Here is a 15,720-nt window from a genome sequence, read left to right as displayed (position 1 = left end):
AATGTCCCTCAATTAGGGTCCCATAATACGCCACTAACTCCCGATATAATAAAACTCGTTTATAGATAACCTGTTCCTTGGATTTGTATATTTCGAATGATTAGTAAAGAATTATTCTAACAAATTGAATTTTAGGTAATTTACAATGTTTTGATTGGAAGTGGAACGCAAAATTTCTGCCTTAATTCGTAACGGGTATTTCGAAAAATCCAGAGAAAATTGGCATCGTTTAAATCCTTTGAATATTAACATTCAACAGTTCTGTTCAGTCCCTTTAATTTGTATCGGATATAATTTTCATTAAGAGAATATTGTTTAATTTGATATTGTTCTAATTCGGATGGCAAATTTACATCTCCCAAACGGCACTGGAATATCTTGGGTCACGCCTCAGTTATATCATTAAGCCTTTCTCCTTAGACTATGTGACATATCATCGAAATTAACAAAAGCCATATGAAGAGATAAAGGAGAGAAGACTTTAAATGACTTTATTACTGTTATAAATACATTCCTAAAACAATTTGTATTTTGTGGATGTGTAGTTGGATTCAGAGGCTATAGATTTTACTGCTTTTGCAGTTGAATTTGTCTTGTGAGGATCTGAAGTCAGAAAAATGTCTCTCAGCATTGATGATTCATTAATTAGAGGCAAAGATCAACATAATATAAATAAATTTATTTTTCAAATTATACTCCTATAATCAACCGATCTGTACATATATTAAGGGTATTTACAATTATTCATTACTCTAAAATATAATATATTTACCAATATTATACTTGCTACGATGTTAAATCAATTTCTACTTTATTTCGATATTTGTTTATACAATAAGGAATATAATACACCATTCGTTTGTTCATTAAAATTAATCTGAGAATTCTTGTAATTGTTTCTAGTTTATCTAAGGAATGCATAGTTAAATTAGATCGCGAAACTCCTAGAAAAATTATTAATAATTATATGATAATTATTAACGTTTAAAAGACCAATATAATTCTAATTCATTTTCTGCATTAATTGAAATACATAATGGTACAGTAGGCTTATTACAATATGTAAGTAAACATAGCCTAAAAGCATAAGTTGCTTTCCGAATTTGTTTAGTTTATACGCTTGACTTCTTCTGAAAACTGAGCTAATAAACATTCGAATTGTGCTAAAATAGATTTAAATATTACAAAAGTGTAAATAAGGCGCTGTATAAAAGATTTGATTTTAAACTAGCTTTTAAAGTGAATGTGTTTAAAATTCAATTATCGAAGAAGTGCAGTTCGTATTGCATTTTAATAGGGTACATCATCTTGCTTTATAAAATTATCAAATCTTTAAAGGATGGCATTTATCCCTAAAACAGATCTTAGAAAAGAGCATGGAACACGGATAAAAGCTACAAAGTCAGAAGTTTACACGAATAATATGATAATATGAAATGACTCCGGTTATAAAATGGCGGTATTCATGCCTGTTATTAAAACTGATTCTTGTATCCTTGGGACAAATGAGAAATGTCCTAAGGATACAAGAATCCTTGGGATACGTTTGATAAGAAAATTACAGTCATATCCTAACCCAAGTAAGACCTGATTTCTATGAAAATTACTATATACATAGCACGATCATTATTTGGAGAATTATTTAAGTAAGCAAAGAAAATACTCGATCAAAATACTTGGAAAACCATTATTTTTCATTAAGAGTCAAAAAATAAAAGATGGACGGAAGATGCAAGAAAAATACACTTATTAAAAATTGTTTTTACATTTATGAAATGTATTTCCTGAACCAAAAATTGCAGCATCAAAGAGCACATAGAACTAAGCATTTTCCCTTTATAAAATGTATTTATGGACATTTATTGTTCCTAAATGTCTTCGTACAAAACCCACTGCAAGAGATTTTTTTTTTTATTTTATTTTAAATTGAAAATTATCGTAAAAATAACGAGTGCCATTTTGCCTTCGTCCACCACTGTTCTATATATTTTTTTTCTAGTAAGGTTCTGTGGCATTCTCTATTTGAATTCAGTTTTCTGTTGGGCTTACATTCTCCAAATAGCCCTCCTTTAGAACATTAAGAACATAATCTGAACACTCCTCTGTTCTTTTAAACATGGTGGGTGAAAGGACTCACTCGGATGGAACTATTTCTTCTTTCTTTGTATATGAAATCAATTATAATGTGTACTTTGTTTATTATTTACTTTAATCTTTTTAACTAGATCTAGATTTAATGATCTGATAAAAATATTGTAACATTAATTATAAATGTATTTTAATACCTTAATTTTTTACCCTCCCGTTTATTTTTCCAGAAATATGGTATTTTCTGATATTCGACCTCTCTGCAAATTTCTGGTTCTCAATCAGGATGAAAACATTGTTTTCAGACCAACAACTTGAAAACCATTTTACAGACATAACGAAGGTGAAAATTAACTAAAAAGAAACAATCACTAATTATAACTTAATCCTAATTATCTTCAGCAGATGCCAAAAGTAAATTTGAAAAATATCTACTGATTTTTAAAAATCGTGTCAATGACCAGTCTGAATTTTAATATATGCCAGAACTTGAAGCGTTAAGTTAATTTTCTGATTAATTAACAGCCACAGTTTGTATTTGAAATAACGCATTCCCGCTAAGTTTTTTTGTTTACAGACATAATTAAGCCAAATTACACAGTACAGGATGTCCTAGGTATTTCGACAAGGTTTTTTTTATTTATACCCACTCTTTTTCAAGCACAATTGATATAAGTTTCGATATTTGTCAGTTTGGTAGGCGAATCTCCATTGGTTCTACTGAGAACACCCTGTTTGTTACCCTTCCCACTTCCCAACCCTCAACCAATCTATGGTGTTAGTGTATTATAGGTCAAATAACATAGTCCTCTATCCCCCTCGACAAGCCTCATAATTTTGCCGCACTGCATATGTTCAAACTTACCATAATCTGAAATCATATGCAATTACAACCCCTGACATATTAAAAAAAATTAATTTTAATTTTAAATAAATAAAAATACTGTCAGAAGAAGAACACGCTACCTAGCGACAGTGACAAGAATTACGCTTTCCAAAGAATGCATTTAAAAGACAACATCGATAGTAACAGAGAAACTTCCTGACTTTTTCAGACCCTGCTAACTTTCTAAATCATAATTCGCATTTCTACATGCTAGAACATCCCTATTTCTTTAGAATCACCTCACTTATATTCCATCAAGTTTTCTCTATTGTCTAGATTAACCACTATAGTGGTTCTCCACAACACCCAAGTCATATGAGCGTGTAATTATGTTTACACGAAATTCCAGAGTGATTTGTTTACATTATACGAAACAAAATATAATATTTACCCTCATTTGTCTTCTAAAAGAAAGACAATAGCGAAGCTATATTTATCTGCATGTGTCCTAACCCTCAGCTTTGTAAATGTCCGAAGAAAAATGGAATTACAAAAATCCCACGAGATTTCGTTGGTTGGTATATTCTTCACCTTATTGGCTGATATGAATTCACCTTTAACTGATCGCGTGTTTATTCTAAAAATATATCTCACAAGAAGCGAGAAACAGGTTTTGAAGCACATTCAGCTGTTATACATTTAGCGTATTGTATTTAGGACGTTAAAAACCTTCCCAGACACCCATTGTATGCACCCATTTCTGTACCATTTCTTGTTAGCAGAGTTCAGCCTTTCAGGAAGCAAGATGTTTGTAACAGCATTCAACCCTTTCAGCCCAAACAAAGCAGGGAATGTTCAAGCTTCGTTTTCCTCAAGCCAGAACCGGACACTTTCACAAAAGTATTTTTTATGGCAGGTAACCAAACAGACCAGTGATTGGTGGAGGGCCAGGAAGGGGAAGTAAGCCGACAAGTTTTTCTAATGGGAACGTGACCTCTTCGGTACTTTCGAACGGTGCTCGACGGGCTGTTTTTAAGGGCTAAACATCCGCGTTGTTTAGATTACGTCATCTTTAAGGGGACGTTATTCTTTTTTTCCTCCCTTCCTGGTGATGCCTTTGCGAGATGGTCCCATGCTGTTACTGTACACTGTATCGACTTGGTGTTAGAGCAATATTGATTTATATCAGCATTTTTCCACTCTAAAAGTAGTTTCTTGGATTTATCCGTTTGAAAAATTGTTTAGTGAGAGTTTAGAAATGCCAAAAACGATCGATAGAGTTGCAGTGGACATATTGGGATATCCAGGTCGGAGTTTCAGTTATATACTTTTATCTAGGCATATTTAGGCACCTTATGTATTAGTTCTCTATAATATTTTTGTTTGACTATTCTATGGAATTATTTTTAAAATTTGGTTTAAGGTTTAGTTAGTAATTTAGGCTTACCCCAATTTTCAAGTTTGGTTTATTTAACGATATTATTTCTGGACTTTTAACATTATAATTTATGTATTCTTTATTAACAAAGTTCGAAAGTTCAGGTATTTTTAACTATTAATAAAGTTCAATACTGATATTCGCGTTGGTTTTGTTTCTACTAAAGATGTTCTTATATTTTCTGTTTTCTAGTATTTATTTGCGTCTCGGTGCATAAATTAAAATAATTATTTACTTTCATCTAAATTATTTAGAAAATAATAAATCTAGATGAACGGCATGGTTGCTCGTACCTGAAAAGTCAGGTCATTGACCCCTGAAGATTCAAGTTTCTCTATCCTTAATTTGAAACCATTAACCTAGCCGATAACTGGTCAGTGCACCTATGATCTATCAAAACAGTCTTTGTAGTCAGAATATCTGGATTGACCAGTTATAATAGTCATCAGAAAACGCAGTTAATTAATTACCGGAAGTTGCTTCTCGAATCGGAAATGACGTAAATTCATAAACCCAAAATAGAACTTTCAGGTTTCTGATTTTAAATATTTAATTATATTCGAGATCGTCTATTTTTCTTTACGCCTTAATATTTGTTTTCAGTCAATAATTTACCCATACTATTATTAAAATCGTTTTCGAAGGTATACAAAAGTTCAAAAAGAAGTTTTTTTTTCTTTTTAGGTTATTTGTTCACGTGACTGAAGGTGAATGGCAATCAAATAACTTCCCCGGTGTATAAAATAAATGTATATCAGAGTGCAAGAATTCCGTTTTCAAAATTAAGTAGACTGCATTAAAGCGATTAAAATTGTGCCGCATTTATTCATTACTAAACATTACAAACTTAAAGCAAACAATGTTCATACGTAATCACATTCATTTTCAAGTAGCCTGCACGAGCTGCGTTTTGGCACTGCGCAGATCGCTTCTCTCGCTCAAATGAATCAGAATACCAAATTTATTTACTATTTAAGACAAATAAAGCGATTTTGTAGCCCTCGGAATGATTTTTAAATGTAAATATTTAAACGTTGTTTATGATGAAGCCTAGAGTGTTATTAGTTCATTGTTTTTGATACCTGCTCGAACTCTGTGATTAAAATAATAATGCGAACTAAACATTCTGAGATAACATTGCAAAATAAATAAATGAAGTAAAATTAAAAGTTAGAGAAATAATGGTGGGTTTTACCGCGTCTGTATTTGCTATGTACGTCATTTCCGGTCATTTTAAAAGCGTTTGCTTTTAATTAATTGAAAAATGCAACTTTTTTTTTTTGCATTAGCTGATAGGAAATCTTTTAAATTAGACTATAATTAGATTAGAATTCTATTAATCAAATACTTATGTGGGATTATCTAAAGGCCGATTATAATTCTTTTTTTTTTTTTAACAAAAATAATTCGTCAGTTTGCGGATGTTTCCAATCCTACTAGGCCTAACATAATTCAGATATTATATTAATATTTGGATTTTCTATTTGATGAGCTCCTTCTAGGAGGTAAACAGCATCGACAGCTTACTAAATAAGGTAATTTACGAAGTAAAGTTAAATATTTAAGTATAAAATAGCGTATCTAGCGATATTACGGTTTACAACAGAGATGGGCAAAAAAAAAATTCTCTCGATTTCTCTGGCGTAATGGCGATAGGGAGCTCAAATCGACAAGACAGTTGTAAAAGAACATCGCTTGCACCGAGAAATCAATGCTGGTTCCAAGAGAAGTAAATCTTTACGCACTAATAAGTATTTTAAGCTTGCCCTGTCAATAATGGCGTTCCTTTTTTCCCAGGAAATGCATTCTTTCTGCCGAAATGCATTAGTTAGCTACGTAGGGCAGCCTAATCTTGCGTCAGGAGACTTCCAACATCGATCACCGATGATCGTTGCACATGCCTCTTAGGTGTTGGTTGGGCATTATGCTCCCGCTCAGCCAATGATTTCAAAGAATGCGCAGGCTACACCGAGTTGCTCCATGACTGCGGACTGTTTGAGGGTGGGGCGAATTCCAAATGCTATTCTGGTCGTTAGCCAACAAGGGGAGAGCTTAGCGGGTAGGTAACGTTGTGCTTATGGGTGTAGTTGATTTTTTCATCCCTCTCTCTCTCGCTCCTGTCCCCCCCTCCCTCCCTGGCTGTCTGTTTTCGTCTTTTACTACTTCGGTCTCTCCTCCCTCTGGCTCCTCCTCCACATTTTCTCTTGCTTATGTTTTTCCAACTCTCCTCCATCGACATCTTGCTCTTACGCCATTTTGCTTATCAGCACTGATAGATAATTTTCCTGTTAAAAGAAAAACTTTTCACTTCGAATGCTCATTTATTTTTATTTTTCCCTCTTTGAACTTTCATTTATATTTTTTTCAGCACCTACTTTTTCTATTTATTTAATGAAATCTGTAAATTAATTCTTAAATTTTATTTTCAACAGCCTTCATGCATGCCAACTGTCCCAATCTTTTTATTCTGTTTATTGAATAAATTTTACTTTATTGTATTTAAATGCATTAATTCAATTATAAATGTGTAATTTGGTGATAAATAATATTTTGTAGATAAATGCTAAATAGATTGAATACTTCTAAATGTAGTTTCTGGTGTCTTTTTTTTTTTTTTTTGTTTGTTTCCTTCTGAGAGATAGTTCAGATATAAGTTTAGCTTTGGTGTATGATATCTATTTGAAAAATTAAAATAACTATCTAATATTTTTTATGAATGATGCTTTTTGTCAAAGATGCCTTTGATTTTCAGGGATTTTTTTTTATAGATGACAGTAAATATGGGATCTGTTATAGTTTATGCACAAACTTTGTTCTCAATAGTTTTGACATAGTTCTTCAGTGAACTGTTAAACGGGACTTTGGGAAATTTTGGACTCCTTAAGGGGGTATAGGGGAAGAGTTAAAGATGATTTTCTTGAACAGTAAATTATATCCTATCGTGCACGTGTCTTCAGTAACAAAACAAGTTTTTTAAACGAGATTTTAGTAAGTAAAATCATATTAATATTAGAGTTGTGTATTCGATTTGCCTTAGGTTTATTTTCGTATTTCGGCCTAGAAATATCCTTGCCAAAGAAGGTGATAATTTAGTAATAGAAATTTATGCAAAAATATATTAACTTATAGATCGAATTAGTGCTTAATTTGAATAAATATTATGAAAGAATTATTCTGAAAAGAATATTTGATTTTTTTAAAAAAATCAAACTGTACTATAAGATAGTTTAATGCTAGATATGACATCGTACTTGAAAAATAAGCCTAATTGGGAGAGTACTTATTATTATTTTCTATTTATTATCCTTACTAAATAAGCTGTCATAGGTAATAATATTTGACATTAATTCAGGTAAATATTGTTAATTACCTTTTGAAATTTTCTTTACTACCTCATGGATATATAACTTGAGGGAAAATTAATTAATACAAAATAATTCCGATGCAAAAAAGAAAATTTGAATCAAGCATTCAGTGAGGGGAATATTTTATATAAGAATAATTGTGGTAAGTTGGGGTTTGTTTACATTTTTATAGCATCAGCAGTACTCTTGAGATTTAATCTTACAGAATCGTGAAAGAGCAATGCATTATGTGGGGTGAAACAACGGGGAAAGAGAAACCCCCTTCATTCAAATCTTCTCGAATACATCTACATATATTGATAATAATATCTTTAGTCTTAATCATTAATAAAGTAACTTAAGCCTTTTTTGATGTTCCTGTTTTTATTGGCTATTTTAAACGTCACTAACTATATATTTTTGAAAATATAAGGAATTATTTTGAAAGAATATTTAAATTAAATATGAGTTAATATCTTTGGTCTATTTTGACTGTATTTAGGGGCCATAATATCGTATATTTAAACGTAAAATATTGCTGAAAAAGCAAATTTTAGGCCTAAGAATCAAATAATCGTAGTAGTTGGCGAAACAATTTTAAATTAAATAAATGACTTTTAGTAAATCAAAATCTATAGACTAATTAAAGCCTAATCGTTAAATAAAGAAGCAAAACTTAATCTGAGACTGAACCAAAACAAGAACAGAAGCAAATTTGCCGAGATACCATTTTTTCGCTAATATAATCAGATATAAAAGTGTTCCAATAGCTTAACATAGTTTTGCTATTTTTTTATCATTTTAAATTATTATTTTTTCCTCCATTTTAAAATAGAAATATAAGATGAAACAAAAACTGTTGCTAACGTATTTTCTCATTCACAACACAATAAGAAAACCACTATGTTACAGCTTAAATCCTGATTATTATATTTGATCCATCAGATATTCAGAAGGAATGTTGCCTTTTCACAGGATTCTGTCTATATCGCAAGATTCTGTTTCACATTTTATTTTATATATATATTTTTATTTTTTAGAGCACTTCTACGAGTACTTATAGATCCTTTATCTGCTCTGTATTCGTATATGGACTTTAACTTAAGTTGACTTTTGGTAAGACAATTGAATGCAGGTAAGTCAATGGAAGAAGAAGAAATGTGACTAGTTTTTATTTTATTCTTAAAAGCGAATATTTTTGTTTTTGACGCCTCTACTCAGTTTCCATAATATTATTTAAAAATTTAACAGGGAAAGCTGAGGGCATACATCGTAATAAAAAAATATATTCTACAGAGTTTAAAACTATTTCGAATGGCTTAGGATTGCTTCTATGTTAATATTTTGGACATTCACACTTAAGTTGTCATTCTGTTTGTCTAAGAAAATATCCTAAAATAAAAAAGTCCATTTTTTTTTCGTCATTTTATACATTCATTTATTAACTCTCTTTTTCTCCTTAAATTTGCGTTGATTTCGGTGAATTAAATGACTTAATTTAATACTTCTCCAGCTTCTTATGGAAGCACAAACACTGCATCAGGATGAGACTAATTACTTAATACACAATGGATGTTGAATTAGCAGAATCCACGCAGTCATTCATGCATGCATCTTTTTAAAGGTATTTAAAATGCCTTTCTATTAGAATTAAATTAATAAGCAATTTCTTTATCATGCAAATAGTTCATTAACTGTGCATAGAGCTCCGAAATTTAAATATTTTTGATATATGCAAATTATTAATATATCGCCTAAGATTTGTAGTCCCTAAGGCCCTTATTACTTTTAGACCCTAATGATAAATATAAACCTTGCTTCTATAGACATCATTCACCATTGAAGAATATACTAAATTTTAGATGAATGTGGGACAATTGTTTCTGCTTACAGCTCTGATATTTGAGAATTTATTTATTATTTTTTTCATTTTGCAAATATTTAATAACTAAAATAAAAATAACATTTAAAATACAACTTTCTGACAAAAAAACACATCTTTTGAAGAATATTGTTTCTGAACTGCCCAAAATATTTTATTTTGAAAGGATTAAGTATAAAAAATGAAAGGAATTATTTGAAAATAGGAAAGAATATAATCACTTTGTACTTCAGGAAGTGAAAAATCCGCCATGATTGTTTGAAATCGTAACCGGAAGAGTTCGTTACCCACAATTCCATTCGAAATTTTTAGAAAATTCCTGGAAATGTTTCAAAATCGTGGTTTAACAGTGGAATATTGCTTTAAAATAATAGAAAAATTTAAATATTATTATTTAGATATGCTTAATATGAGTTTTGCGAATAATACGCGCATGAAGTTGTCAGGTTTAATTAATTTTAAGGAAATAAATAAATGTAAAAAGAAATTTGTCGTAAATTTTAAACAGAAAAACTTTCATAAATTCAGAATATGAATTTTTTTAAATTTATTTTTGAATAAATACTCATTAATTAGTAATTATTCGAGTATCTCTGGCTCTAATTAGTCTCATGCACCTTTTTTTATTAAATGAAAAGTAGTAAAGTTTTCTATATATGCTTTTTTACTTCATTTTGGTCTTTTTTTTTGTTGTCGACTGAGACAGATAAGTCTAGAGGTGACATTTTAGGATCCTCCATACGTGCTCAATGGTGTTTAGATTCCAGATAAACTGGACACTGTCTCTATATCTTTTATTTAATTTCATTGAAGCTTGTTGCTTTTTGAACTGTGAGCTCAAAATAGTGTTTAAATATGAAAGAATTATTTCTAGAATGGACTTGGCGCTTCATGGTCTTAATCGCTCATGGGCCATAAAAGCAAATATCAAGTAAAATATTTCTAAAATATATTCTAGGCGAACAAAATGCGATTCTTTTCCAACAAACAGCTTGGTATAATATGAATTAACAGGCTCTTCAACCAGGTGTAAGAGTCCTAGTCTTCTGGAAGTCAAATAATTCCAGATCATTATTTTCTATGTGTTTAACACACTTTAGTAGAGCCGGGCTGAATTCCCCGCTCTTCTTTTTCCAAACACGGCCCCTTTATCTTATAAGGACTTCAGCAGAAGACTTATCGCTCAAATTAACACTCAAGATTTATTAAATTATCATTTCAATAAACTTGTTTAGCCATGTTAATCTTCTATTTTTTGCGTAACTTTTAGAAAAGGCTTTTTCTTTGAAACACAGGATGAAAATTCAAGTTCTTTTTCTCATCTATGCACATAAGACCCTATTTGAAGTTCCAGTCTTCTCATCTGTCGTTTATTTTGAAGAGAAGGACGTGGTGCCTTTCTGCTGTCGAATGAAGGCATAGACTTTGTATGATTGGAGGAAAAGCCGGATTTAGGTAATCTGAGACCCAGATGAACATATTTTTAGAGTGGTCAGCAGTAATTGTACTCTTCCGGAGCCTTTCGTCATTTCTGGGCCCTGGAATCCAGTGCCCAGATTGCTCAATGCTGAAGACTGTGAATAATTTGAAGTTTTGAGTTATTTATTTCTGATTTCATCCATTTTGATTAATGCAGGATATTTTTTTCCCTTTAAACTCAACCGGATAATATTTTTTCTTGCCTATTTTGAGTCTTTCTCCCTTTACTATCTATACTAATAGGCTACATTTCAGTCAGTTTGGTTTTTTATACAACATCAGCCAAAACCATTCCTGGAATATTCCAAAATTTGGGGATGGAGTCGCAGTTCACAGCGGGGTTCTTGTGGAAATATGCACGAATCGGATGTATCTGAAACAGAAGGTCTTATTTCTTAGCATGATTATCTCTCTAAAACTCCGATTCTTCATGGATATTAGGTCGGTATCTGGATGAGATCTCATTCTCAGTTAAAATAGTCTTAAGAATCCAGGGGGTGGAAGAATTTAGTTATATACACTTTGAAGTTTTCTCCGTTCAAATTGTTTTGATATCTTAAAGGACTAACATAGTGGTTTTCTTTGTGGGAGGCTAGTTAACGCTCTCTTATATCTGTAAGAATATATAATATCGAATGTTTTTCTTTGCCCCCTTAATCAATCCAAAAATTGTAAAAATTTGTAGCATATCATATTTATTTCTTCAGTTTGATAATTCCAAAATAGGGACATGGAGATCCTTGTTTTGGGCGATCTTTGATCTTAATTAAAATATTTTAGCATCTGTACTCCTTTTACTTTTGGAGATAGCCAGTAGTCTTTCCTAAAGCCAATCTAAAAGTAAGTTTAGTCTCGGGCGAATCACAAAAGTAGGTCGCATTAGATTTATCGAGCACTGACCAAATCCACTTATTAAATGCTGATAGAGTACTGGTCCGAGTTCTATATTAGGCCCAGGTTTCAGTGTATTGAGTGTACATCGAGTGCCTTCTTTGCTTTGATGTTATATTCAAGATTGACCCAACTTACAGAAGGAGAACAAATCCCTTTACCAAAGGAAGTCTACGAATAAGCCTAAGCCAATAATCAAAATTCTTACCAAGAAAGATAAAAGGACCTTCATTTATAAATGAACATTTGAAACATTATGTCGTTTTCTGATCATCTCAATGCAGGCACCATGTGCATATACCACGTTTAGTCATCCATTAAAGTTACTTTCAGCTTCTATAATGTCTCTTCATTGTTTGAATGTCCTGATAGACATCTTCACTTTGCTCTCAATCAAATCAACCAGTTGTTTCGGCTTTTTTTACTTAGATATTCATGCACTACAAGCTTAAGTGACCATCAGTCATTTTGCTTTTCAACTCTTTGGATGTCAGCACCTGCTTTAGTTGTGGTTCACTGAATATGTCCCTTCAGACAATTTTGAGTATATTTTGAACGGAATTACTACGAGCATTGAAAGCTTTGATAAATTACTTCACTACTCCTAGCTTGACATGACGTAGTTCTCGCAAGGCTTGTCTATTTGTTTATATCATAACTAGAGTGAGTCTACTAGGCTTTAATTCGTGTCCGAGGACATTCTCTTCCAATGGTATATTTATCTTCACATTCTGAGGTCCTCACAAAGATCCCACCTTTATGGTTGTCTCCAATAAATGTGTCATCCTCCTAGTCGTCCATCATATGGATTGAAGGAAGACATCTTAATTTCCACCAATTCCTGTACCTAACTCTACCGGAGTGAGGTTGGCCTAATATACTTTTGTCAGGTCACCCAAGGACAGATGTCTAGTTGCCAAGCTTTGCAGTCCGCAATTGATGAGAGACCGATTACTGTCTCTTATCAATGTGACAGCCCTTCTATGATTCTTCTCTATAAACTGTCTTTCTTCCGGTGTTGGCCTTCAGACCTGATGATACTTCAAATTCAATTTGGCCATAAAATGACAATTACATCCCTCTCCTCCCTAAATCAGCTTTTAAATTCATAGACAGTGAACCATGTGCCATCCTAGCCACCTGGCTACATTGCATCGTAACGCCCGTAAGTCTTTCTTCCTGAAATACATCTAAATCCCCACGTCTAGTTTATAAACAACTCGTGGATCCCTGTTCCTCCACCTTACATTTCGAAGCATCAATTTTCAGTGGCCATTCTTCGGCGCATTTGTCCAAGAGATCCAAGTCATTTGAAACAACATGGTTCTAGTTCATTAATTTATTCTCTTCATGGAGCCAAACAACATTCAGACTTTTCGTGTCTGAGCAGTAGACGAATAATCAAGTAGAAATTATGTTCTTTCTCTGAAGCCTCTTCTAAATACGTGGACTGGCATTGAACAAATCTTCACTGTATGGCAATGGGGGATAAGATATTCAAACACATGATATTTCTGCAATGTTCCGTCTCTTTTTATGGCCCTAGTCATACATGGAAATGCCCACCATACAAAAGTAGCATCTTTCTAATAATAATCGGCAGCTACACAACAGAAGCGCTCTAACTGTGTCTTGTCTTGGACACCTATAGGATTCCAAAAAGTACTTCATATGCGTGCAGAACTTATTGCACCTATAATTTCAAACTGGAACCTGTTCTTGGAGAAGCTAGTAGTAACATACAAAAGGAAAGCTTAGGATTAATGAATCGTGGACTTCAAATCTTTATGCTATTTATTCGGGAATGAATCGGGTTGTAGATAAATTGCAATTTGTGATTCTGCTTAGGTGCATCATCCCCTACCTCTCTTCCCCATTTGCATTTTCATGATTCGTTGTCTCATTGCGTATTCGATTCTTTTTAGCCACTGAAATCTGCTGGAATCTCTTCAAATAAAACATGCAGGACATCATTCGACAAAGTTCTATCCGCCTTAATGATACAGGGCTGAATTTTGTTCTTGGACTTGGACTTGGATATCGAGATGTGTCCACCCTTGAAAAACATTGAAGAGACTTTTTTTTTTACTTTGTTTCTAGCTAATATCTGAATCTGCTTTTACCAATATCAATAAATCATTGGCATTCGCAATAGCTTTTATAATTCTAGACAAGGTCCACAAGAACTGATCCATCAAAATATTCCTAAAAATAGATCTCTGAGGACATCCTTTTTTACACAACCCTCTTCATCTGTGCAAACCTTGTCAACTATGGCTATTCTGTTCAAAAAATAATCCTCAACAATGTTGTCTTCATAGAATTCTGCATTATTTGTAATCGTCTCAATACCCCAGGCCACCATCTTCCGTTGAACCCCGGTAAATCAAAACCTTTCAGACCTTAGTCCTTGATATTGGTATCTTTCTTTCAGTCTTTTGATTACCAATTGCTCATAATTTTCCTACAACTGGCAATAGTGCAGAAAGCGAATGAAGTTGGCTTGTATAGACTCCAACCTGTATCAGAGAAATTCCTGATGGGATGAACAAAAGATGTTGCCATAATCCAGGATGTAGAGTATCAGCTGCTTATAAAGTTGGATAATGACTCCACATGCCACGAACGTGTGGGAAAATATTTTTATGGTTGTTCTTCGAAGGAGGATTGCAAAAAAGAATGGGATTGAACCCAATAAAATACAGAGACAGATTTAGATAAAGTGGTAGATCAGTCCAAGTTGAAGTTGCATCTATGAAGTGAAGGAATGAGCTCTGGTGGTTTGGAGGATTTCAAATATTTTAACAAGTTTGTTGAATAATAGAGGTAGGTCAATAATCGGCTATATATTGGAACGATTGAGCATACCAAGAGACGATAGACATTGTCTTATTTAAGAGGATTTGATGGAGGAGTTGAACTTGATGATAATTGAGGCTAAGGGACACTTTTCGTGATCAATTGCTTTCGTTCTGTCACCTCACCACTCGTTGAAGTTCAGCATTAAGTAAAAAACGGATTGGGAGGTCAAAATATCTTCTTGATGACTGTAGCTACAACATTAGATTTGACAGTTGAGTTGATGCAGGGCGTTTTGCCTTCTAAAACTATAATTGGTATTTTGAGACGATTTCAGAGGCAGTGAAACATGCTGCTGTGCACAGGAAGGATAATTGACAATGACATGTCAGCTTCCATGATCCCAGTTTAGAACTGGTTGTTTGGAGGAGGCAAGTACCAAATCTTCTATCCGGTGTACTAGTAATTTTATGATCTGGGTTACTAGATATGATTTTCATTTTTAAACATGAGTTGGTACTTGCTCACTCTAGAAGATCTTTCCCATTTCTCGAAGATATGGAAAAGTCCTTCCATTATTGAAAGAGGATCTTTTCCAGGATATCGATAGGCTTTAAAGGAGATGCCCAATTTCCACATGTAAATCCCATTGGGATGATACAGAGGATTCTAAAATGCAATCTCCAGAAATATGAACCATGGTCAGCAACGAAGGACCTAATGGAAGTTTATGGGAAATGTTTCTAATGAATTTTTTTGGGAAAGTATTTGTGGGAAATTTTTCTAAACAAACAGCGTGAAAATTTGTTGCAATCAATTATCGCACTAGAATTTATATGAATTTTCCAAGAATACTTGCATCCTAAGTACTTATTACTAGGACCCATGGCTATCCTACTAAGAACTAGTCAAAAATAAAATTTATATTTTAGTTTCGATTTATATAATAAAACTGGAGTAGCTAACATTTTTA

The 15,720-nt window shown here is 32.7% G+C and overlaps 1 long non-coding RNA gene across 1 annotated transcript in view; it reads left to right on the top strand.

The window, feature by feature from the left end:
* Nucleotides 1-6,338: 6,338 nt before the first annotated feature.
* The window catches only part of LOC150075110 (uncharacterized), an 84,886-nt gene continuing 75,504 nt past the window's right edge, over nt 6,339-15,720 (top strand). The window contains exon 1 of the long non-coding RNA XR_016547900.1: nt 6,339-6,411. This is a non-coding gene — a long non-coding RNA (uncharacterized LOC150075110). The remainder of the gene's footprint in view (nt 6,412-15,720) is intronic.

The sequence above is a fragment of the Mastigoproctus giganteus genome, chromosome 14, assembly GCF_048544385.1.
Source record: "Mastigoproctus giganteus isolate SK-2022 chromosome 14, ASM4854438v1, whole genome shotgun sequence".
Lineage (NCBI taxonomy): Eukaryota > Metazoa > Arthropoda > Arachnida > Uropygi > Thelyphonidae > Mastigoproctus > Mastigoproctus giganteus.
The sequence above is the reverse complement of the archived record's forward strand: the minus strand, read 5'-3'. Positions and strand labels throughout refer to the sequence as shown.